The following is a 23,566-nucleotide window of genomic DNA, read 5'->3' on the forward strand; positions in this document are numbered from 1 at the left end:
CTGTAGCTCATTAACTCAGCATTAGCATCTCACTTCCAGACTTGTCAATCGGATCTGTTAAAGGAAGGATTTCTATTGAAATGGTCCCTGGTAGGATTGAATAGCTGAAGGATATATTGATTTCTTAGGTCCTGCTGCAGGACCTGATTTGAGCTGATCTAACCCAGAGCTGGGTGAAAGAGGCCAGGTGTGGCTGCATGTGGCACATGCAGTACACAGCAGGAGTGCGGTCATTTACACTTGGACTCAGTAATGCATGCGATACAATGGAGGTAGAAACTTTGGGAAGTATAATCCATGTTCAGGTTCAGTACTGACAGCAGTCCTCATAAACGTATCTGGTAGCTCAACTCTTTCCACTCTTTCTCCAGCCACACCTCCACATTCCCAGCTGAGCAACAGTGCTGACAGTCTTCATGTTCTCATCCCTGACGGTCATCTTCCACAAATGATAACTTTCCCAACCCCTTGACAATCCCTGACCCATCTCCTAGTTTTCACTCTCTTTGCAACGAGAGAAAGCAGCAAGAGCAGACAGAAATGCAGTGTTATAGAGGGACAACCAGCAATAGGTAACTTTATAGCCACTAGCAATGCCATGCTCACCCACTGCTCCACTTGGTATGAGGTTTTGGTTTCTGGAGGAGGCTGCAGCTGTTGGCAACAACCCTGAAAGGCTGAGTTTCCTTCGGGGCTGGTGCTCTCACATGTCGAGAGAGCTCAGGCTCTGTCTGCAAACCCTACTTTGAGTTCCTTGTTTCCTTCGAACTGCAATTTTTGGCAGAATCTTAACAGGCTCTGAGCAATGTGAGGCTATGACAGGATGAGCAGCAGAATCAAGTAAGATATTCAGTGAGGCCCATCTTGACATTCAGATCATATCACTGCAAGTGGTACAGTTTTCTCAAGTGGCAAGACGAGATTTTCGCTAAGCAACTGCACGTTCCAAATTGGTGATCATTATTGTGTATTAAGCATTCTCCTATCAGCCTAACTTACCAAGGGTTACAATCTTACCAACCGTGCTATGCAAATGATCCATCAGGAGCATAGGCCATGGACGTTTTGGTCGGTTTAACTCTACGCTTGCTGCAAATAACTTTCATGTTGTGTTTCAGGTGAATCAAGTCACGGGGGTGTGTAGCCTTCTCACAGAGGATCCTGGTCACTGTGAGATAAGGATAGTCTCAATACCAGTCCAGAGCCTGCTTCAGGCAGTCATAGAGTCAATATTCTCTCCTCATGGAAATGGATTCTGGGTAATCCAAGATGGAGGACGGCAAATATTTCTGGCTGTAAGAGCTCCTTTTTTTTTTTGAGGTATTTTAGGTGCTGGAGGTGATTTCCTCGAATTCCAGGATCAGCAATTACTGTTTTGTATGCTGTTGCATTGTTTTGGAACTTTGGAAAAAAAAGTCAAAACAACAACAGTTTTAAAAGGGAGAAGAACAGACGAAGGAAGCACATGGTGAGGTCATTGCAGGAGAGAGAGAGAGAGAGCCTGCATAGTTACTGCCTTTGCTGTTTTTGAATTCATGTATCGCTGGACATCCGCGTGCATCTGGGAAAATTAACAAACAGTGAATTTCACAACTAATCTTGGAGGAACCGGTTTGGGTGAAGTTCACAACACAGAATCAGATAAGTTAATTGTTTTTTAAGTCTGTCCAAGAGAAAGGCTGTATTAGTGAGTACAGTGGGTTCTTTCTTGATTATATGATTTTGGAGATAAGTCTCTTGATTAAACTTAAAATATAAGCCATAGCTCTTAATTTAACCTAGTACAGTGTTTTGTAGAGGAATAAGACGGTGTTATTTTCTGACTCTGTAGATTGTGAAGGAGCAAAAATGGCCTTTGCAGTGATATGTACTTCTTGTAAGATGTGGGAGTTTAAAGAGAGTTTAAGGGTTACTGCGGATTTATATCTGCCATAAATGCTGTTGGATGCGAATCTTATCAGATCGAGTGGATCGGTTGGAGAGACAGATAGAAGCGATGAGGAATTTGCAACAGCAACAGTATGTGATGGATGGCAGTTACAGGAAGGGGGGAAAGTCTCAGATACAGTCACATAGATGGGTTAACTCTAGGAAGGGTAAGAGAGGTAGGCACCTCGGGCAGGAGTCTTGTATGGATATACCCATTTCAAACAGGTATGCTGTTTTGGAAAATGAAGGGGGTGATGGATTCTCAGGGGAACGTAGCACGAACAGCCAAGTTGCTCTAATGCAACGAGGGGTATGTCGGCTTCAATTGTGTTAGGGCATTCTGTAATCCGAGGTACAGACAGACGTTTCTATGGCCAGCAGAGAAAAAGCAGAATGGTGTGTTGTTTCTCTGGTGCCAGGATCAAGGATGTCTCAGAGAGGGTGCAGTATGTTCTCACGGGGGAGAGGGGCCAGCAGGAGGTTATTGTCCACATTGGTACCAACGATATAGGAAGGGAAAAGGTTGAGATTCTGAAGGGAGACTACAGAGAGTTAGGCAGAAATTTAAAAAGAAATTCCTCAAGGGGAGTAATACCTGGATTACTCCCAGTGCTACGAGCTCGTGAGGGCAGGAATAGGAGGATAGAGCAGATGAATGCATGGCTGAGGAGCTGGTGTATGGGAGAAGGATTCACATTTTTGGATCTTTGGAATCTCTTTTGGGGTAGAAGTGACCTGTACAAGAAGGACAGATTGCACCTAAATTCGAAGGGGACTAATATACTGGCAGGGAAATTTGCTAGAACTGCTCAGGAGGATTTACACTAGTAAGGTGGGGGTTGGGACCCAGGGAGATAGTGAGGAAAGAGATCAATCTGAGACTGGTATAGTTGAGAACAGAAGCGAGTCAAACAGTCAGGGCAGGCAGGGACAAGGTAGGACTAATAAATTAAACTGCATTTATTTCAATGCAAGGGGGCTAACAGGGAAAGCAATGAACTCAGGGCATGGTTAGGAACATGGGACTAGGATATCATAGCAATTACAGAAACATGGCTCAGGGATGGGCAGGACTGGCAGCTTAATGTTTCAGGATACAAATGCTACAGGAAGGATAGAAAGGGAGGCAAGAGAGGAGGGGGAGTGGCATTTTTGATAAGGGATAACATTACAGCTGGGCTGAGGGAGGATATTCCTGGAAATACATCCAGGGAAGTTATTTGGGTGGAACTGAGAAATAAGAAAGGGATGATCACCTTATTGAGGTTGTATTATAGACCCCCTAATAGTCAGAGGGAAATTGAGAAACAAACTTGTAAGGAGCTCTCAGCTATCTGTAAGAATAATAGGGTAGTTATGGTTGGGGATTTTAACTTTCCAAACATCGACTGGGACTGCCATAGTGTTAAAGGTTTAGATGGAGAGGAATTTCTTAAGTGTATACAAGACAATTTTCAGATTCAGTTTGTGGATGTACGAACTAGAGAAGGTGCAAGACTTGACCTACTCTTGGGAAATAAGGCAGGGCAGGTGACTGAGGTGTCAGTGGGGGAGCACTTTGGGGCCAGCGACCATAATTCAATTCATTTTAAAATAGTGATGGAAAAGGATAGACCAGATCTGAAAGTTGAAGTTCTAAACTGGAGAAAGGCCAATTTTGATGATATTAAGCAAAAACTTTCGAAAGCTGATTGGAGGCAGATGTTTGCAGGTAAAGGGACGGCTAGAAAATGGGAAGCCTTCAGAAATGAGATAACCAGAATCCAGAGAAAGTATATTCCTGTCAGGGTGAAGGGGAAGGCTGGTAGGTATAGGGAATGCTGGATGACTAACGAAATTGAGGGTTTGGTTAAGAGAAAGAAGGAAGCATATGTCAGGTATAGACAGGATAGATCGAGTGAATCCTTAGAAGAGTATAAAGAAAGTAGGAGTATACTTAAGAGGGAAATCAGGAGGGCAAAAAGGGGACATGAGATAGCTTTGGCAAATAGAATTAAGGAGAATCTAAAGTGTTTTTACAAATATAGTAAGGACAAAAGGGTAACTAGGGAGAGAATAGGGCCCTTCAAAGATCAGCAAGGCGGCCTTTGTGTGGAGCCACAGAAAATGGGGGGAGATACTAAATGAATATTTTGGATCCATATTTACTGTGGAAAAGGATATGGAAGATATAGACTGTAGGGAAATAGATGGTGACATCTTGCAAAATGTTCAGATTACAGAAGAGGAAGTGCTGGATGTCTTGAAACGGTTAAAGGTGGATATATCCCCAGGACCTGATCAGGTGTACCCGAGAACTCTGTGGGAAGCTGGAGAAGTGATTGCTGGGCCTCTTGCTGCGATATTTGTATCATCGATAGTCACAGGTGAGGTGCCGGAAGACTGGAGGTTGGCAAACGTGGTGCCACTGTTTAAGAAGAGCGGTAAAGACAAGCCAGGGAACTATAGACCGGTGAGCCTGACGTCAGTGGTGGGCAAGTTGTTGGAGGGAATCCTGAGGGACAAGATGTACATGTATTGGGAAAGGCAAGGACTGATTAGGGATAGTCAACATGGCTTTGTGTGTGGGAAATCATGTCTCACAGACTTGATTGAGTTTTTTGACAAAGTAACAAAGAAGATTGATGAGGGCAGAGCAATAGATGTGATCTATATGGACTTCAGTAAGGCGTTCGACAAGGTTCCCCATGGGAGACTGATTAGCAAGGTTACATCTCATGGAATACAGGGAGAACTAGCCATTTGGATACAGAACTGGCTCAAAAGTAGAAGACAGAGGGTAGTGGTGGAGGGTTGTTTTTCAGACTGGAGGCCTGTGACCAGTGGAGTGCCACAAGGATTGGTGCTGGAACCTCTACTTTTTATCATTTACATAAATGATTTGGATGCGAGCATAAGAGGTACAGTTAGTAAGTTTGCAGATGACACCAAAATTGGAGGTGTAGTGGACAGCGAAGAGGGTTACCTCAGATTACAACAAGATCTTGACCAGATGGGCCAATGGGCTGAGAAGTGGCAGATGGAGTTTAATCCAGATAAATGCGAGGTGCTGCATTTTGGGAAAGCAAATCTTAGCAGGAGTTATCTACTTAATGATAAGGTCCTAGGGAGTGTTGCTGAACAAAGAGACCTTGGAGTGCAGGTTCATAGCTCCTTGAAAGTGGAGTCGCAGATAGATAGGATAGTGAAGAAGGCGTTTGGTAGGCTTTCCTTTATTGGTCAGAGTATTGAGTACAGGAGTTGGGAGGTCATGTTGTGGCTGTACAGGACATTGGTTAGGCCACTTTTGGAATATTGCGTATAATTCTGGTCTCCTTCCTATCAGAAAGATGTTGTGAAACTTGAAAGGGTTCAGAAAAGATTTACAAGGATGTTGCGAGGATTGGAGGGTTTGAGCTATAGGTAGAGACTGAACATGCTGGGGCTGTTTTTCCTGGATCGTCGGAGGCTGAGGGGTGACCGTATGGAGGTTTACAAAATTATGAGGGGCGTGGATAGGATAAATAGACAAAGTCTTTTCCCTGGGGTCTGGGAGTCCAGAACTAGAGGGCATAGGTTTAGAATGAGAGGGGAAAGATATAAAAGAGACCCAAGGGGCAACTTTTTCACGCAGAGGGTGGTATGTGTATGGAATGAGCTGCCAGAGGAAGTGGTGGAGGCTGGTACAATTGCAACATTTAAGAGGCATTTGGATGGGTATATGAATAGGAAGGGTTTGGAGGGATATGGGCCAAGTGCTGGCAGGTGGGACTAGATTGTGTTGGGATATCTGGTCGGCATGGAAAGGTTGGACCGAAGGATCTGTTTCCATGCTGTACATCTCTATGACTCTATAATCATGGGCAGCATAACACCGATCCTGACTCCTTCTGCCTTCTAGTGTGCTGCTTCTCGCCTGGAATGTAAGAGACAGGTACTCAAGGAGATGGAAGTTGGTGGCATTGGGTGCAGGTGGGGCAGTGTCCTGAGTGAGTAAGCAACGCAGAGGGTATGCAGTTGTGGGTGCCAGCAATCCAAAACAAACACAGGGAAGGCTGGAGAAACACAGATCGTCCGGCAAAACTATAGAGAGCGAGAGACAGAGTTCACTTTTTAATTCCAGTATGACTGTTTTTCAGAACATGATAGTAGTGCTGTCGGTTTCGGTGGGTGAATGGCAGAGATGTTGCAGGCAATAATGAGTGTGGTATAACATGAGCTTTGGTGAGAGGTGAGTACAGTAGCAGATTGAAGATGGTGGCTCTTAGCCCAGTGGTGTGAAGATCATCAGTGGTCTACAGTGCTAAGTGTTCTTTCTGACACTGAGACTGCTTTGACCCTGGAGGTAATCGCAGGTTAGATTGGCGTGTCTGGCCTCACAGTCTCCGCTGCAAGGGGGAAGAGGACAACCTGCCTGTGCACCATCCTAGCTGAAAATGTGTTGCTGGAAAAGTGCAGCAGGTCAGGCAGCATCCAAAGAGCAGGAGAATCGACGTTTCGGGCATGAGCCCTTCTTCAGGAAGGGCTGAATTCAGGATTCCTGAAGAAGGGCTCATGCCCGAAACGTAGATTCTCCTGCTCTTTGGATGCTGCCTGACCTGCGCTTTTCCAGCAACACATTTTCAGCTCTGATCTCCAGCATCTGCAGTCCTCACTTTCTCCTATGCACCGTCCTGTCCAACAGGACCTCCAGGAATTTGGAATAAGATGGTTAGATGCTTGTCTTTGAGCAGTGCAGAATTGATAGACTGAAGGGCCTTTCTCTGTGCTGCAGACCTCTATGAACCCGACCTCCTCTATCTTCAGTGTTCATGGCAAATGGCAGGAACCATGCAGGGCAGCTCTAGAGTTAATGTACTTGTTTGTGTGCACAATGAAAATGGCAAAGCTACCAATGTTTTCCAGGATATCCAATGAGAGACAGCTTGTTTTTGGAACTGTTTGTGGTAAGATGGAGCAAAGATCAGAGACTATACTTGCTGCAAGGTTTGAAACTTTGATTAATGTGAGGCATTTGGTAACACCTGAGAATACTCTCTCAGCCCCTTGGTGAGAATCACTCCAACAGATTCAACACAACTTGGACTTGGTTATTTAACCATAAGATTTCGCCGTTTATTGCCCATTCCCTTTGTGCGGTGACTGAGGAGAAGCCAGATGCTGCCATTATAGTTCCTGTTGCCTCTTGTGCTACTGTTCTTCGTCTCTTATCTGAGCTGTAAAAGTTACTCTCATGGCATGTCTGGAGATGACAGTTGGAAGTGCAACTGAAGGTGAATTAAGTACAAGGTGGGGCAAGGTACCTTCCAAGAAGTTGGAAAACACCTGCCAAAGCAAAAGAGCATATTCCTGGAACAATTGTTATGTGCAGCAGCGTCTTATCTATAGTTTCCACCTGCAGTTCTTCAGCTGTTCAGAATCACTATTTGTTTGAAAGCTTCCTCGGCTGATGTTTAAGCTGAAGTCACAATTCCCCACTCTGCACTTAATAATCCTGGAGAGACGCAAAACACTTTCGGAAACCATGTGCTGCCTGTGAAAGCCAGAACGCAGAGTTAAAATCAAGCAATAATGATTTGTTTGCGTTCTTTATTGACTCTCCCAATAGCTGCACAAGCATGCAGCTCTCACCTGCAAACACACTGAGGTCAAACCTGGGAGTGGGAGTTCCTGGCCTGTTTAACTTTGCATGGATTGACACCTCACATAGACAGCCTGCCTCCTGTTAACATTGAAACTTCCCACCAAAGTTTAGGCCAGGACATATAGATTAGCATAACCACATTGATGTTAAATCATCTACAGAAATGAAATTAAGGAGAGGAAAAGACAGATGGGATCAAGAGAGAGAGAGGAAAATGAAAGCAAACCTTGAAAATCTCAAACATGAATTTAATTCCAAAGGAATGAGACTTCATATTTATAAAATAGAATTTCCAGGACCAGATGGGTTGTTCAGAAGTTGGTAAGTCTCATCACACCATTGTAACTTGCACCTCAAGGCACCAGTCTTAACCTTTTTGTTATGTTCCTTGAGTAGCCAGTGGCTACCATGCCCCTTATGTAATGTTCCTTTGTGAAGTCTTTCTTTAAGGTTTCAGTGAAGTTGATGGTGAAACTGGGTAGATGGCACTGACTTTCCGTTTAACCACATATATGCGACTTGGAAATTGCTATCCAGTTTGTTCCATAGTAATGGTTCCATAGTAACAGGCTCTGTTATTCTGACTACACAAGCTGAATCCACAGTTTGCTTTGCTTTGGAGTTCATAGTGACATTCCTTCCCTAAGACAAGTGAAAGGTTTTGTTTCTGTTGCAGATATTTTTTACAGTGGAAACATTTAAACAATTTCATGTTTACATTTTAACATCTTAAAGCTGCAGATGTGTTTCATGTCAAAGATGTCGGCATCTATGAAAAGTGTAGGCTGCAGCTGTATATCAGAAGTGCGCAGAGAGGTGTAGGCCAACTGCTGGAAAATGGGACTAGGTTAGGTTGGGATGTCTGGTTGGCACGGACGAGTTGGACCGAAGGGTCTGTTTCTTCGCTGTACATCTCTATGACTCTTAAAGCTAAGCCCTATTGCAGACATAACTATCATGGTGTCTCTTCTGGACCATGGTAAGCAATCTTGATGTGACAATAACTTGTTTGCTGTTAATGAACCATAACATTGAATTAAAGTGAGTACACGGTGACTCAGTGGTCAGCACTGCTGCCTCACAGCGCCAGAGACCTGGGTTCAATTCCAGCCTCTGGCAACTGTCTGTGTGGAGTTTGCACATTCTTCCCGTGTCTGCGTGGGTTTCCTCCGGGTGCTCCGGTTTCCTCCCACAGTCCAAAACTGTGCAGGTTAGGTGAATTGGCCATGCTAAATTGCCCATAGAGTTAGGTGAAAGGGTAAATGTAGGGGTCTGGGTCTGGGCGGGTTGCTCTTTGGAGGGTCGGTGTGGATTTGTTGGGCCGAAGGGCCTGTTTTCACACTGTAAGTAAACTAATTTAATTTCTAATAAGCTTTCTACAAATCTGGGCAAACAGTGATTGAAATTGTGACTTTGACTCTGGCTTGTAGTTTTAACAAAAAACAGTACGGCATAGAAACAACCCATTTGGGCCCGCCAGGCCTGTGCTGACATGACACCTTTCAAAACTTAAAACAGTTTGATTCTATGCAGTCTGTATCCCTCTATTTCCTGCCTATTCATCTATCTGTCAAGGTGCCTCTGCAACATTGCCATTGTATCTGCTTCTACTACTACCTCTGTCATTACATTCCAGACACTTACCACCCTCTGTGAAAAGATTTGCCTCTCACATCTCCTTTAACTTTTTCCCCCTTTTACCTTGAACGTAGGTCCCTTAGTAAATGACATTTCTACGTTGAGTAAAGTACAATTGTATGATACTAATACCATTGTCTTTGGGAAAAGGTACATCAGACTCTTTCTTTTTAGCTCTTGTAAAAGAATCTATATGCTGTAAAGTTAAAAACAATAAATTGGTAACAGATAGCTAAGTTACTATACTGGCTGAATTCTGCAGGCTTGTTGACTTCACTGTTACTCACAGTCAAGAATATGAGTTTTGAATTGGTGCATTGTTGTGGTGAATTAGTTTCCCTGGCCACCAATGATGCATTTGGGCAAGACAAACCAGGCAAAGGAATACATGATGAATGGTAGGACCCTGGGAGCACCAAAAATCAGAAAGAACTTTGCGTGCTTGTACATCAATCCCTTAAGACAGCAGTGCAGGTGAGTAAAGTAGTTAAGAAGGCATATGGGATACTTGCCTTTCCAAGCTGAGGCAAAGAGTTTAAGACCAGAGTGGTTACACTGGAACTATGTAAAATGCTGGTTAGGCCGCACGAGAGTATTGTGTGAAGTCCTGGAGTCCACTCCATTAGGAAGGATGTGATTGCACTGGAAAAGTGAAGAGGAGATTTACCAGAATGTTGCCTGGACTAGAAAGTTTGAATTATGAGGAGAGGTTGGGTAGACCAGCGTTGTTTTCCCTAGAGCAGAGGAGATTGAGAGGGGACATGACTGGGGGCATAAAATTATGGGGAGCGTAGATAAAGAAGAGAGCTTTCCCCTTTTAAGGTGAGGCTCACGATGTTTAGAGGGGAAATGAGGGCAACTTTTTCACCAATAGGGTGATGGGAATCTGGAACTCATTGCCTGTAGGAGTGGTAGAAGCATTAACCCTCATAGCATTTTAGTAATATTTAGATGTACACTTGCATTGCCAAGGCATAGAAAACCAATGCTGGAAAATAGGATTGGAATAATTAGGTGGTGGTTTTTGACTGGCATAGACTTGATGTGCTGAAGGGCTTTTTTTCTCTGCTGCAGACCTCCATGATCACAAATCTTTTGAAGGATGCTATGCTTTGGTGCAAATTGTGTGCCTAAAATTGTTCCATTGACCTCATGAACTCTTAACTTGCAAGCTTTTGACTGAAATCAACCTTCAAATTCAGTTTTCAGTGAAAATCCACATGAAAAAAAAATGTGGCAGCATTCAAACTGAGTGCTGCAAGCCAGGAAACGGATGATTGTAGTAAGATTGAACAAGCATGTAAGCAGCTCCTTTTCTTCTTACTGGTTTTAACATAGGGAAACATCCTGAGGTGCTTCAGGGGAGTGTTATTCATCAAAAACTTGACACAAAGGCATTGGGGATATTAGGGAAGATGACCATAAGCTTGCTCAAAGAGATTTTAACAAGTGTCTTAAAGAAAAAGATAAAGAGAAAACAGCCTGGGGAGGAAATTCGAGAACTTACAACCAGGCAGCGAAAAGCATGGCTATTAATAGTGGAGCTGAATAAATCTGGGAAGTGAAAGAAACCAAAATTGGAGAAGCAGAAAGACCGCCAAGGTTGTGGAACCGATTGCAAAAATGGGGAAAGTTGATCTCCTCCTGAAATTGTTTGCAAACAAATTTATTCTAAAAATTGAAGACTGCTACACGAGAAGTCATTGTAGATTGAGAAATACAAGGATAATGTATGGGTGAATAGGGCACCCACACATTATCCGGTCAGGGCAATAAGATTTTGCATGAGCTCGATTTATACGTATAGCTGACTGCAATTTTGCATCTGAGTCAAATAAAAGAGTATAAGTAACAGAAGGAGGAGTAGGATGTTTGTCCCTTTGGAACATTCGTCACCATTCAGTAGCAAACACCAACCTGATCCTTTTGCCCAGCTCCACATTCCTGTCAAAACCTGACTTAGATTTCCTGAGAGATCAGAAGGGCTGTCAGTCTTGATCATAAATGTACTGAATGATGCAGCATCAGGTCTCCTCTGAGTCACACAAATTCAAGAGTTAAAACCATCTGAGTCTTTTGTTTTACTCTCAGTTCAGTCCTAAATTATGCTATTTTATGCTGAGATTGTGCTCCATGAAGGAAATAATCTTTCAGTATCTCCCTTCTTAAGACTAATCGGAATGTTTTCTGTTTCAATGAAATTACGTCTCAATAGCTTTTGTAACGAAAGTAATGAGGAGATATTGGGGTGGGGTCAACGGACAGACTGGGTCTTGAGCTCAATGATCAGCCATGACCACATTGAAGGGCTTCTATCTTCTGTTTTTTTAAATTCCACAAAATATGGTTAACAAACTTAGTCTTTATCCTAGGAACCAACTGATTTAACTTTTACTGTTCAGTCTGCAAGGAACTTATTTCTTTTCTTAGATATAGAGACCAAACCTGCGCACTATAATCCAAGTGTGATGTCCATATACAATTCTAACAAGATTTCAATGTGCTACTTCAATCACCATGCAATAAAGTTCTTCCTTGCCAGTTCCTTGCTGTATTGGCATGCTATCATTGATGTACTTGTTGAATGAACACAAAGTATTCCTGTGCATCATCATTTAAACATTTCAAACCTTTTTTTTTATAAAAAAACTTGTTGCTACCAATGTGAATAATCTCATCCCTCCCAGTTTTATACAACTCCTGTCACCTTGTTGCCAGCTATATCACTCTCACCCCCGCACCTTATAATTAAATTTGTACTTTCAGCAAAATTATATCTCTTAGTTTCTTTGTCTAATTATTATAATAATAAATAACTGAATTGACAGTACTGAGTTGAGGTGCCAACTTGAAAATGCCCATCTAGCCGTATTCTGTTACCTGTTTGTTAACCAGTCCTCTATTCAAGCTAATATATTACCCCAAATATGTTAGAGCTTATTTAGTGTATTAGCCTTTTGGATATCCACATAGACTACATCCCCTGGTTTCCCATTATCCACCTTTATATTTGTTAAATCATTAAAAAGTTCCAATAAATTTATTAAGCAGACTTCCAATTTTCTGAAAGCATCCAGGATCCAGGAAATTGTGGAAAATTATTAATCAGTGTGTTTGCTGTCTGCGGCTACCTCTTTTCAAACTCTGTGGTGTAAGCCATCAGGTTTTGGGAATTTGTTGTATTTTAATTCCTTACATTTTTCCAACACTTTAATTCTGATGGTCTTCATTACTTTACGTTTTTCACCCAAGTTTGACCTTTGGTTACCCTTTACTTTTGGTGTGCTGTGTGGGTCTTCTGTAGCGAATATGGGGGCAGGAAATATTTTTCAGCATCTCTATCAGTTCATCATTCTCCTGTCTCTGTGTCTAAGGCACCAGTATTTACTTTAGCTACAAAAACAGATAAATACTCTAACTGTTTTTATGTTCTGCTAACTTATTCTAATTCTATTTTTACTCCTTTTGGTCAACATTTTGATTATTCTTTGCTGATTTATAAACCTCTCACAGTCCTCAAGCTTACTACATTTTGAACATTATAAGCCCCTTTTATTCAAATACTGTACTTCTCTTGTAAGTCACATGGATCTGTTTCTTTCAGTAATTTCCACTGTTTATTTATAGTCATCATTTTAAAATCTATTTATTCAATCAATATTAACCAGCTCTTGCTTCACATCTATGTAATTGGTTTTGTTTAAGCTTAGCTATTTTGTTTGCAACTCGAGCATGTCATTTTGAGCTTCATACAGGAGTTGTACTGTGATCGCTTTGTCCTGGTGGTTGTGGGGCAGTAAAAGGCATCAGTAATGTGCACTTGGATATCCCGCCTCTGTTTCCTGCTTTAGAGATATTCACAAGAGCCAGGGGAGGTTGGGTCTCTGAACCTGTCAACAAACTAACTGAAAATGTTAAGGTCTTATTAAAACTAATCCCTGCAAACCTGCATAATATTTTTAGTGCAGGTTAATGTCTGGCAGCGTCTGTCCAAGAGCTGTTGAAACAGATGAAGACCACATTGAGGGCAAGACATGGACACCAGAAAATGTTTGCACATTGGAAGTTATAATGACAGCTTGCCGTTACAGGGTGGGGATAGGCGGGGCTGCAAATAGGTTAGCTGTTGGTTCAACATCAACTCAGGTATTAGCACCCTCCTTGTATCATTTGGAAGTCAGATCAGTGGGCGACTCCTCCTGGACGTCAGGAAGGATGTAGTTGGAAATCGATAGTGTACCCTCAGAAATCAAGATCTTTGGGTTTGAGGATCAGCAGCTTATGAAGGAAAAATAACACTCTCAATATCCACAGGCCAGAAGAAATGGACAGTAGCTACAAAGGGGAAGGAGACACTATCATTAGCATAGGATCTACAGTCAGGAGCAATGACAGCCTCCAAGTGGTACTGAGAGGTCCAAATCACTATGTTTTAGAATTCATCATTCGCAAGGGTTCCCATTCAATTAAAGTTCAGGTGATCTGTGTCATTAGTTCCACTTCCAGGAGGTATGTGCCCACTATCCTGTTAAATGCCATGACTCCTACATCCTAGAGAACTCCCACATACCTGGCATGTTTGATGCTCCAGGTGCCTTACCAAGCTGGTTACTGGGGCAGAATGGCTACCTACTGTGACCATGGCTCATGGCATCATTGCCCAACCTCTGACTGATGGGGAGCACAGATTCAGTGTCATCAATAGTTTGACCAGGGCTGTGTTGGACCTGTAGATAGTGCTTCTGAAGAACTGGTTCTGCTGCTTGGACCAGTCTGGGGAGGGTGTTGGCTGGAGCAGGCAAGGAAATGATGTGCTGAATGCTGAGGAACTTGGGGATCAGGAACAATCACCTGAGGAGGTGGGAAAGGACATGGAGGGGGATGAGGAAACTGTCATTATCCATGACAGAGCTCAGCCACTTCCAATAGGTGAGGCCAGACAATCATAGACTGTAAAGTACTCACTAGATGTAACGCCGCAATCTGGTGTGCACTTGTGGGAACAAATCTCTGTCTCCATTTGCTTTGTTTGTGGATACCTTTGTTTTCTGTAAATAAAAGCTCAGGTTTGGATTTGTCCAATTGCTTGCCGGTATGTAATGGTCCCCGATTGGGCAGTTATAAGCTGCGGGTCTGCAGTGGGCATTGGGTACAAGTAGTTGCTGACTTAAAGGATCGCTATGCAGGATGTGTTGTGGATAGGTAAAATGTGTGACATAGTGGCTAAACAATGACTAGTCTGAGAGAATGGGGTTGTACATGTGAGGGAGTGTCATTGGCAATGTGGCATTGTGTTGTGTAGCCAATGCAGGGTCATGGCAGATTAATGAATCTTGTCCAGGTTCACTGTGTCCTTTCAGAGATAGTGCAGGCAGAAGTTATGCTGACCTTTCATTGGATATCCACTGAGTGGTAGATTGTTCTGGGAATGGCACGTGGTAAATAAACTAAAACCAGAATTGGATGCGATGGGTGCCGTAGGAGTCTCGAAGATAGCTAATGAGGCAAGATACAACAAGAAAATTTTCTAGCTCTCATGATGGAAATCCTTGCAAAATTAGAACCCAGACTTAACTTTCAAAATGTGAATTTTAGCCGTATGTGTTTGATATTTGACCAAATGTTTTGCTTTGATTCTTAATGGCCCTGCAGAAACATGCTGCATTTTTTAATATTAGTGATACTACAGGAATGCAAGGCATTTGCATTGCTCCCACATGGAAATGAAATGCATCAACGTCGACTTCTTAGCATGGAGAGAAGTGCCTACTCTTCACTGATCAGGGGAGAAAGAGTTGCATTTATATAGCCTTTCAACAACCTCAGATGCTTGAAATAGCTTTATTGACTTTGGACTGAGGTTGCAGTCTTTATTGGTCCCACTCCTCCACTGACAATTTAACCAAAGTAGTGATATGGCTAAGTATGAAGGTTTTAAACTGTATCCAGTTTAGTATTGGAAACAAGTCAGCAGGTTTCTTTTGTCAGCAAAGAATAATTAGGTTATTACAAATAAAACTTAGACAAACAAAGCTGTAAAGATTATTTTAAAAAGCTTAAACTGTGAAAAGATATACATGATTTATATTCTAACATATCAAACTTGAGCCAAAATTTGTAACTGACAGACATTGATTGAACATCCCATAGAATATATCAAATAGCAAATGCGACCAAAAAGATTTCTGAACAATTCCTCTCAGCTAATGACACTGTGGGTCACCAGAATCTCATTGAAACTTGACAAGAGATTTTGTTTTTCAAACTTGATAGTCTGGCCTTGAAACTCTCTCAAAAGCTGCTCTTTCATGGAGTGCCTCAATGACAGCCCACATCCCAACCTCTTTTCCAGGGACTATGCCCTCTTGAATTCTTGGAATTTGCACTTCCAGTACTTGCTCAGTAGTACAAATTCATCTTTGTCCAGACAGCTAGTTTCACCAAATCAGTACTACCCTCGGATTTGATTCCTAAAGTCTAATCTGGTTCAGTTACACCAAGCAATTACTGTGTATGGGCTTTCAACCCCCAGTCCTCTATGCTGAGCTTAATATTAAGTGTGCACAAGCTTCATATAGGCCCTTCCTAGCTTCTAGGATTTCCCTGAACATCATCGCAGAGAGTTATTGAACTATTCTACGACTTTGCGGAGTCCAACTATTCAGAACTCCTATTTTTCAATGCCCAACTATCAATTGTGTGTAGACTTTTTTTGAGCCCTTCACAGCTCCTAAGACTTATCTGAGCCCTCAGTATACAGTGCTCTTCAGCTACTTTAAGACTTCTTTGAGACCCACCCTCTCCCCCAGTAGTTCAGCTGCCTTTAGCAACACAGCTATCAGTAATGCTATCTACCATGGAGTTTGCTTCTCTCTTATTCTGTCTTCCTGTACAACTAGCTGTAGCCCCTAGAACTACTCTTACTAATCATTGAACTGGCCTGAGTGACCTATTGAAAGCCTTGCCGTGGCTCCATCCCTATTGCTAGACAGAAGTGAATGCAACTAGTCTGTTAGAAACATCATTCTGGATTAGTGGTGCTGGAAGAGCACAGCAGTTCAGGCAGCATCCGAGGAGCAGTAAAATCGACGTTTCGGGCAAAAGCCCTTCATCAGGAATAAAGACAGAGAGTCTGAAGCGTGGAGAGATAAGCTAGAGGAGGGTGGGGGTGGGGAGAACGTAGCATAGAGTACAGAACACTTTAACCCCAGGGCATCAATGTGGACTTCAACAGTTTCCTCATTTCCCCTTCCCCCACCTCACCCTCGTTCCAAACTTCCAGCTCAGCACTGTCCCCATGACTTGTCCGACCTGCCTATCTTCTTTTCAACCTATCCACTCCACCCTTCCCCCGCCTCCGACCTATCACCTTCATCTCCTCCCCCACTCACCTATTGTACTCTATGCTACTCTTTCCCCACCCCCACCCTCCTCTAGCTTATCTCTCCACGCTTCAGACTCTCTGCCTTTATTCCTGATGAAGGGCTTTTGCCCGAAACGTCGATTTTACTGCTCCTCGGATGCTGCCTGAACTGCTGTGCTCTTCCAGCACCACTAATCCAGAATCTGGTTTCCAGCATCTGCAGTCATTGTTTTTATCTTTTAGAAACATCAAATGTAGCAAACCCTTCGATTTCCCGATTCCTTAAATATCGCCGTGTTTTACAGAATGTTGGCTTGCAGCACCATTTGCATTCAACAAAAACAGGAAATCATCACATTAGCCAATGAAGTATATTTGAAGTCTGGTCTCAAGTGCCATAGAGGAAGTGCCAGAGTCAATTTACACACAGAAACCTGCCACAAAACAGCAATTTGGACAATAAGTAATGCTGTGATGCCTACCATGCCATGGGTAAATAAAACAAGATTTGATCATGACTATGCCATTTACTTCATCGAAGTTGGATGCATAAGTAATAGCCATGACTCCACTGGTGAGAAATCCCAGTTTGTCTTCAACGAGGGCTAAGGGATCTTTTGAATCTCGCTGAGAGAACAGATTGGAACTTACTTTAATATCTCATCCACAAGTAGGCACCTTTGATGTTGTTGCACCTTGGACCTTGCAGCAGTTCAGGGTGACTCTGCAGTGCATGCCAATTAATGGTTTGTGCTCAAGTCTTTTGAGTGAGGGTAAACCCATACTTTCTGACTTCAAGGTAAGTGTGATATCAACTGAGCCACAACTGACACCTTGGTGTTAGCGAGACTATGGGTGCTAGATAACGGATCTGTAATGGCTAGTAACAATAGCTCTTTTTTTCTTAAACTGTATTAAAGTTGACAAATTTGAATTATTATTATTGTTAACAAATAATTTGTTTTTAACCTTGGCTCGCTCTTTTGAGGCCTCGATTGAATTCTCTTGCAGACAATTGATTACACTGACTTAACAGCAATAGACAATAGGCAGCTGAGACCAGAGATTGTATCAAGCGTGCCCAAACTTGAGGTAATTTTAAAATTAAGCATGGAATTTATGAGGGAGAAATAGGGAGAAAATTGCCTCAGATAAATGATGCAGGGAAATGAGATCAACTAAGTGAAAGAGCTCAGAATGAAGCCAGTGAGGGATCAGCAGAAATTTGCTAAGGCAACAAAAGAAAGGAAACTACTGGGAAAGGAGACCATTGGGCCCCTAACTCAACAACCAGAAGGACTGGTATGTCAGGAATGAAGAGCTAAGTGATGGTGGTTAAACAATTTTATTGTTTCAAAGCATTTCAAGAAGTTGAAGTCAAAATATGCTTTCTCTTATTTTTTGAGTTCAGTAATTTAGCATTTATTTTTAAGAATGTTTAATATTCTAGTTGATTTTTTAAATGATTTTCAAATGATCTGCTAAATGTCCTGCATTTACTTGCCAGTGTTTCACATTTGCTCATGAATGTGTTTCAATTGGTTGTAGCTTTACTCCGCATCATTTTGTGGTGACCTCGGGGCACAATGGGAAGTTTAAACTCTGCACTGATTTTTATCAGTAAATGCTGACATGTTGACATTACCTGGGAAACACAAACAGTTGACAGTTTAATGTATACCGCAGGTTTGTGGGGTAAGTTGCGAATAGAATTCCTAGCGGTTGATATGTGAATGCATGAATGCATATTGTTAATTGTTCAAGCTCTTTGTTGTCAGACCTGCAGCACCATATGTTATCTTGGTACATATTGTACAAGGTCATCTGTCAGATTAATTTAGTTTAACTCACTCAAAATATTCTGTTTAACAAATAATTTATGTTGGAAAAGTATATAATTGCACTTGCCTGGCTGCATCAAACTCCCAGGGCAACTTTCTTCGATTCTGTTAATTATTTTGTTAATCTGTCGGGAAAGAATTTAAAAAGGGAGACAGTGACGATGCTAATAGTAGAAAGAAAGGACAATCACTCAGTATAATTTTCATCAGACAAATGGGTTTAGGTGAAAGTGATGTGAACTTGTATTAATATAGCAACTTTATAAGAACACTTTAAATTGTGTGAAATAAAAATGTAATAAATATTGTAAGAAAAACATTCTAAAAGTTTTTACATCAATGTTAAATATTCATCAAGGTTTGTAATCACCAATGAGCAATCCCAGCATCAAGTGCAGCAAGTCCAATATTTGGAAAACCTGTCTTTGTAGTCCTTTGAGTAATGTTATTGGTCTCCAGTATAGTCCTATAAGTAACTTCTGTGACTAAGTAAAGGAAGACAAATATAAATGGCTCACAGAAAAAAAATTAGGTCTGCCCATAAATTTGCCAACTTCAACTTCTTTTCATGGCTTGGGCCAAATTTCTGGAACTTTTTTCCTAACAGTATAATGGAAGGACCTTCACCGAGTGGACTGTAGAAGTTCGAGAAGGCAGCTCACCACCACCGACTCAGGGACATCGAGGAATGGACAATAAATGCTGGCCCAGCTAACAACATATGAGGGGATAAAAAAACTTAGCTGAATTTTGGGATACCGAATTGTACTGCGTCCTCTGGGATTCTGTGCACAACTCTCCTTTCAAGTGTCCCTTAGCAATCTCATGATTGTTAAGACATCCTCACCCACTGCTAAGCCTTTTATGATAGACCCTTGGCAAATAAGGTGTTCACAAAGAATTTGTAGTTGCTGAGGAGGCTTGTTCATGATCAGCACACTAGGTTCAAACATTACTGATAGCTATGGCTGAGTCTGAAGTGGTGGTTTTCTCTTTTGACTTCTCTGTTTATATTAGAACTGATTCCATATGCAAAATTTCTTCTGCAGGAGGGCATAAAGTCAGAGTTTTTACTGAATGGAACAAGGCCTTTTGGCACATTGTGTTCATGCTGGTCCTCAAATATCCATCTAGTCTAATTCCATTTCATAGCCCTCAACCTGTAGTTTTGTATACCGTGGCCATTCACGTTTTCATCTAGGTAGTTCTTAGATGTCTTGAGGGTTCCTGTTTCTTCTGTACTTTCAGACAGTGAGTTTCAGACACCCACAACCCTCTGGATAAAAAAAAAATGCATTTTCTTCAAACCTTCTCTAAATCTCCATATCCTTATTCTAAAAGTCTGCAACTGTTTATTGACTCCTTCACTAAGGGATAATGTATCTCCCTCACTACCCTGTAAATGCCCCTCAAACTTTCTGTACCTCAATCAGATCTCTTCTCCCCCGCCCCCACCCCCCAGACATTCTTCTCTGCTCTGAAACAAACACCCCTAGCCTATTTAGTCTTGCTTCATTACTGGAATACTCCAGCTCAGGCACACCTTGGTGAATCGCTTCTGAACTATGCCAAGTACAATCACGTCTTTTCAACAGTGTGGTGACCAGAATTGTACACAGTACTTCAGTTGTGGCCTAACCAACATTGTATATAGTTCCTTCGTTAACCTCCCTGCTCTTGTGTTCAATGCCTTAACTCTGAAAGGCAAATATCCCATTTACTTTTTTAAGGATATGATCCACCTGTCCTGCTATCTTCAAGGATCCATGGACATGCAGACCAGGGATGCTCTGTATCTTCAAGTGTGCTGCCATTTCAACCTCCCTCCCCTACCTTGTTAGTCCTTGCAAAATGCACCACCACTCACTTTTTATTTTCTGTTTGTCCGTTTTCATGTTGTGTCTGCATTCTGGAAGTCAGGAAGAGCAAAAAAGATTTCCTTACTGTGATTCAGTGGGAGAAAGCACAGGGAAAATTTCAAGTATGACAACTAAAATATTTTCATGAATACATTAAAGTGAGGGATGAAATAAGTCGTGTAGAATTTGGTATGGAATTTTTTTAAAAAAAGCAAGCATCAAGGATAGCTGAAAATTGTAATGTGAACATTTAACAGGCAAAAATTTAAATAAAATCAATTACTGCATATTTATACAGTAAATTTTTATAGCATCTTCCTACTGAGCTGGATGCAAGATATCAGACTGCGATTTTTCTTTTACTGTCGATGATATGTAATGCACTTCTTAGAACACTTGAGATTTTCATTTTAGAAAATTTCCCTACACTTCTGTATACCCTGTTCTCTATACCCTGCTGTATTCGGTTAAAAATCACACAACACCAGGTTATAGTCATCAGTTGTCACCTGATGAAGGAGCAGCGCTCTGAAAGCTAGTGCTTTCAAATAAACCTGTTGAACTATAACTTGGTTTTGTATGATTTTTAACTTTGTACACCCCAGTCCAACACTAGCTCCTCCAAATCATGACTGTTGTATTTGAAAATTGCATTCTGTTCTTTGTAACAATCTTGAAAATTTTGAGTGTGCTTATTGTTTCTTTTTAATTGAAATATATTTCATTATCACTGCAGCTACATTTCATGAAACTGATAAACGTTTTACATGAACTGTTTATGTAAGCATTTTTCATGGAACAGCAAAATAACTATTTGCATTTTTTGAAATTGTGCTGCTGTTGAACCAATGCAGACTTTAATATCGAGAATTAAGTAGAACATGAGGGAGCTCTTGTTCAGTATTTTCTTAAAATTATAAACTATTTCTAATTCTGTAAACATTTGTTTTTCTCACTGCTTCATGTGCTGTCAACATTTGAACATTTTTTGTGGGATAGTTGTTGTGTGATGGTGTTCTATTGACTGACATGTACTCTGCCTCAGTGATCAGTGAATGTTACATAGTGTTGTATGAACTTCTAACAAGCATATTCCTTATCGATAAGAGTATTTTTTTTAAAAAAAATACTTAAATACCTTGGTAATATCAGCATTGTAAATGAATATACACACATTTATGCAGAGATACTTCAAGACAGCTATTCTGATTCTTAATTTGTTCATTCAAATAGTCTATAATTTGAAATGGTTTTTATTTATTACACGGGATGAGGAGGAGACATCAGGAACTTATCTTGGCATTGCTTCACTTGAAGTCAAAAGACCTTTTGGGGTTCTGAGGACTTTCTGCATTTTTGTTCCTAAATATCTCTCAATGTTTTTATGGATAGAATGTAATTTTGTTAAAGCAGAATTTTTTTTTAAATAAGGACAGATCAGTGTGTGTTCACAAAGCTCCTTGAAATATTGGAAATCATAGAAATGGTTTCACATTCACAAACTAAAACACTTGGATGTGCATGTTGAGCTGAACTGTATTTTAGATTCTGCGTTAAAGCCAAAGGAAGAAAAACCAGATGAGATGTGTGTGCAGGCTCCGAATCACAGTCAATATAACTTAGTTTGTCATAAAGCCAGAGTTTGCAGAAACTGGTCATCTTACAGCATGCCCAGTTAGATTTTCTTGTACCCTGTAATTTGAAATGCTATTTCCCAGGAATCTGCAAGAAGTGAGAGTTAATAATGGCACACAGAGGGCAGCAGAGCATCTGGGATCTTGGTAAATGATGTGTCCAGCAATATATCCCCATAACTAATGAAATATAAGGATTAAGAAATAAACAGATGGAGGATTGAGAAGGAGGGTGAGTTAGAGAGTTTAAATCGGTGCAAATCTGTTATTGAAAGAGAAAGTACTAGTAATGAAAGCTATTGTTGACCGTGCTATCTGTTTGTTTTGTTTTTGCCAATGGCTGTCTGTTTTTTTTTCATGTACTTGCTTTCAGATAGAGCTGTCCATTATTCTACAATTCACATCAAGTCTGGAGTAATGTTTTCTTTCTTTGCTAGATCCAGTACCACTCCCAATGTCTTTTATTCCATGGAACCTTTTGTTGTTCAATCTCTCCACCCCTTTATTCAATCTTAATTCCCACCATGTTTCTATCTTTCTGTTTTGATGGAGAAACATATTTGACTTGAAACATTAACTCACAATCTGTTTTCTTTTGCCTCCAGATACTGTCAGGTCTTTTGAGTTTTTCCAAAACATTCTGTTTTTACATGCGACTTCCAGCATCTGCAGTACTTTGCTTTTATTATGTAAATATTGGTTGAGAAAGCGACATTTTCAGCTGTTCGTTGTTCTGTTTAAGAGTTCTATAGTGGGCTTACTGGATAATTAATGTCCAAAGCCAGCAACTTAACTGAATTTCTCAGATGGTTAATGGTCCTGCTTCTCTGAAGCAGACAGCAGAGTATAAAGACTGCACCTTTTTATTTTTCTGTATTTTTAACTGTGGACTGATGGGAAAAGGACTTTGTAAATCGAGGATTGAGGATAGGATTACTGCCATTTTTAAAAGCAAGTTACTTGACATTCATCACCTGTGTTGCTTGCACTACTGTTTGTTGAAGCAGTGAGGGAAGTTAGTACAGACAAGATGGAGCTCGGGATGTGGTCAGTAGAGATTTGGTCAATAACAAGTCGCTGCTTGACAACCAGTTACTACTCCACAGATCAATGTCAAGCCAATGACTTTCTACCAACTATGTGATTGGCTCCTTGGCAACTGAACAGCTTATAGCTGTGAATGTTTGGTCAGGAGCCATTGGACCTTCAAAAAGGAAGGAAATGTCTTTTTTCTCTGCAAGTAAACCAAAAATCTCAAGCTGGATGAAATAAAAATTATCTTACCTCACCAGTTGCTGCAAGTTGTAGTTCTTAACTGAGAAGTCAAGAGATTTTGTAAGAGCGAAGTCCCCCCCCCCCCCCGTGGTTCCTACTTGCAAGTGAAAGAAGGGGGACCACATTTGCAGCAAGTCCTGAGACAAAATGGTCATTTCAGTGAACCTTGTAGAGAGGAACCATTCAATTGCATTCCCAGCTTTTCCCTCCACCTATAACATTATTTTTGTTTTTTAGAAAGTAAAACAGAAATGGCTGGGAAAACTCAGCAAGTCTGGCAGCATCTATGGAGTGAAAGCAGAGTTAATATTTCGGGTCCAGTGACTTTTATTCAGACCTGAAATGTTAACTCTAATTTCTCTCCACAGAAGCTACCAGACATGCTGAGTTTTTCCAGCCATTTC

At 41.3% G+C, this 23,566-nt stretch overlaps 1 protein-coding gene and 1 long non-coding RNA gene across 8 annotated transcripts in view; one reads left to right on the forward strand and one right to left on the reverse strand.

Moving 5' to 3' along the window:
- Positions 1-23,566, forward strand: part of LOC122549908 (tensin-3) — a 439,923-nt gene that overhangs the window by 199,497 nt on the left and 216,860 nt on the right. The gene's annotated exons all lie outside the window — the stretch shown is intronic.
- The window catches only part of LOC122549909 (uncharacterized), a 105,873-nt gene that overhangs the window by 71,718 nt on the left and 10,589 nt on the right, over positions 1-23,566 (reverse strand). For 3 of the 4 annotated variants that reach the window (XR_006311703.2, XR_015757204.1, XR_015757203.1), the window contains exons 2-3: positions 20,262-20,303; positions 18,462-18,519 (exon numbers count right to left, since the gene is read on the reverse strand). This is a non-coding gene — a long non-coding RNA (uncharacterized LOC122549909). The remainder of the gene's footprint in view (positions 1-18,461; positions 18,520-20,261; positions 20,304-23,566) is intronic. The other variant, XR_015757205.1, reaches the window with a different exon arrangement.

The sequence above is a fragment of the Chiloscyllium plagiosum genome, unplaced genomic scaffold, assembly GCF_037043375.1.
Source record: "Chiloscyllium plagiosum isolate Xiang-an unplaced genomic scaffold, Cpla_swu_hap1 HiC_scaffold_5, whole genome shotgun sequence".
Lineage (NCBI taxonomy): Eukaryota > Metazoa > Chordata > Chondrichthyes > Orectolobiformes > Hemiscylliidae > Chiloscyllium > Chiloscyllium plagiosum.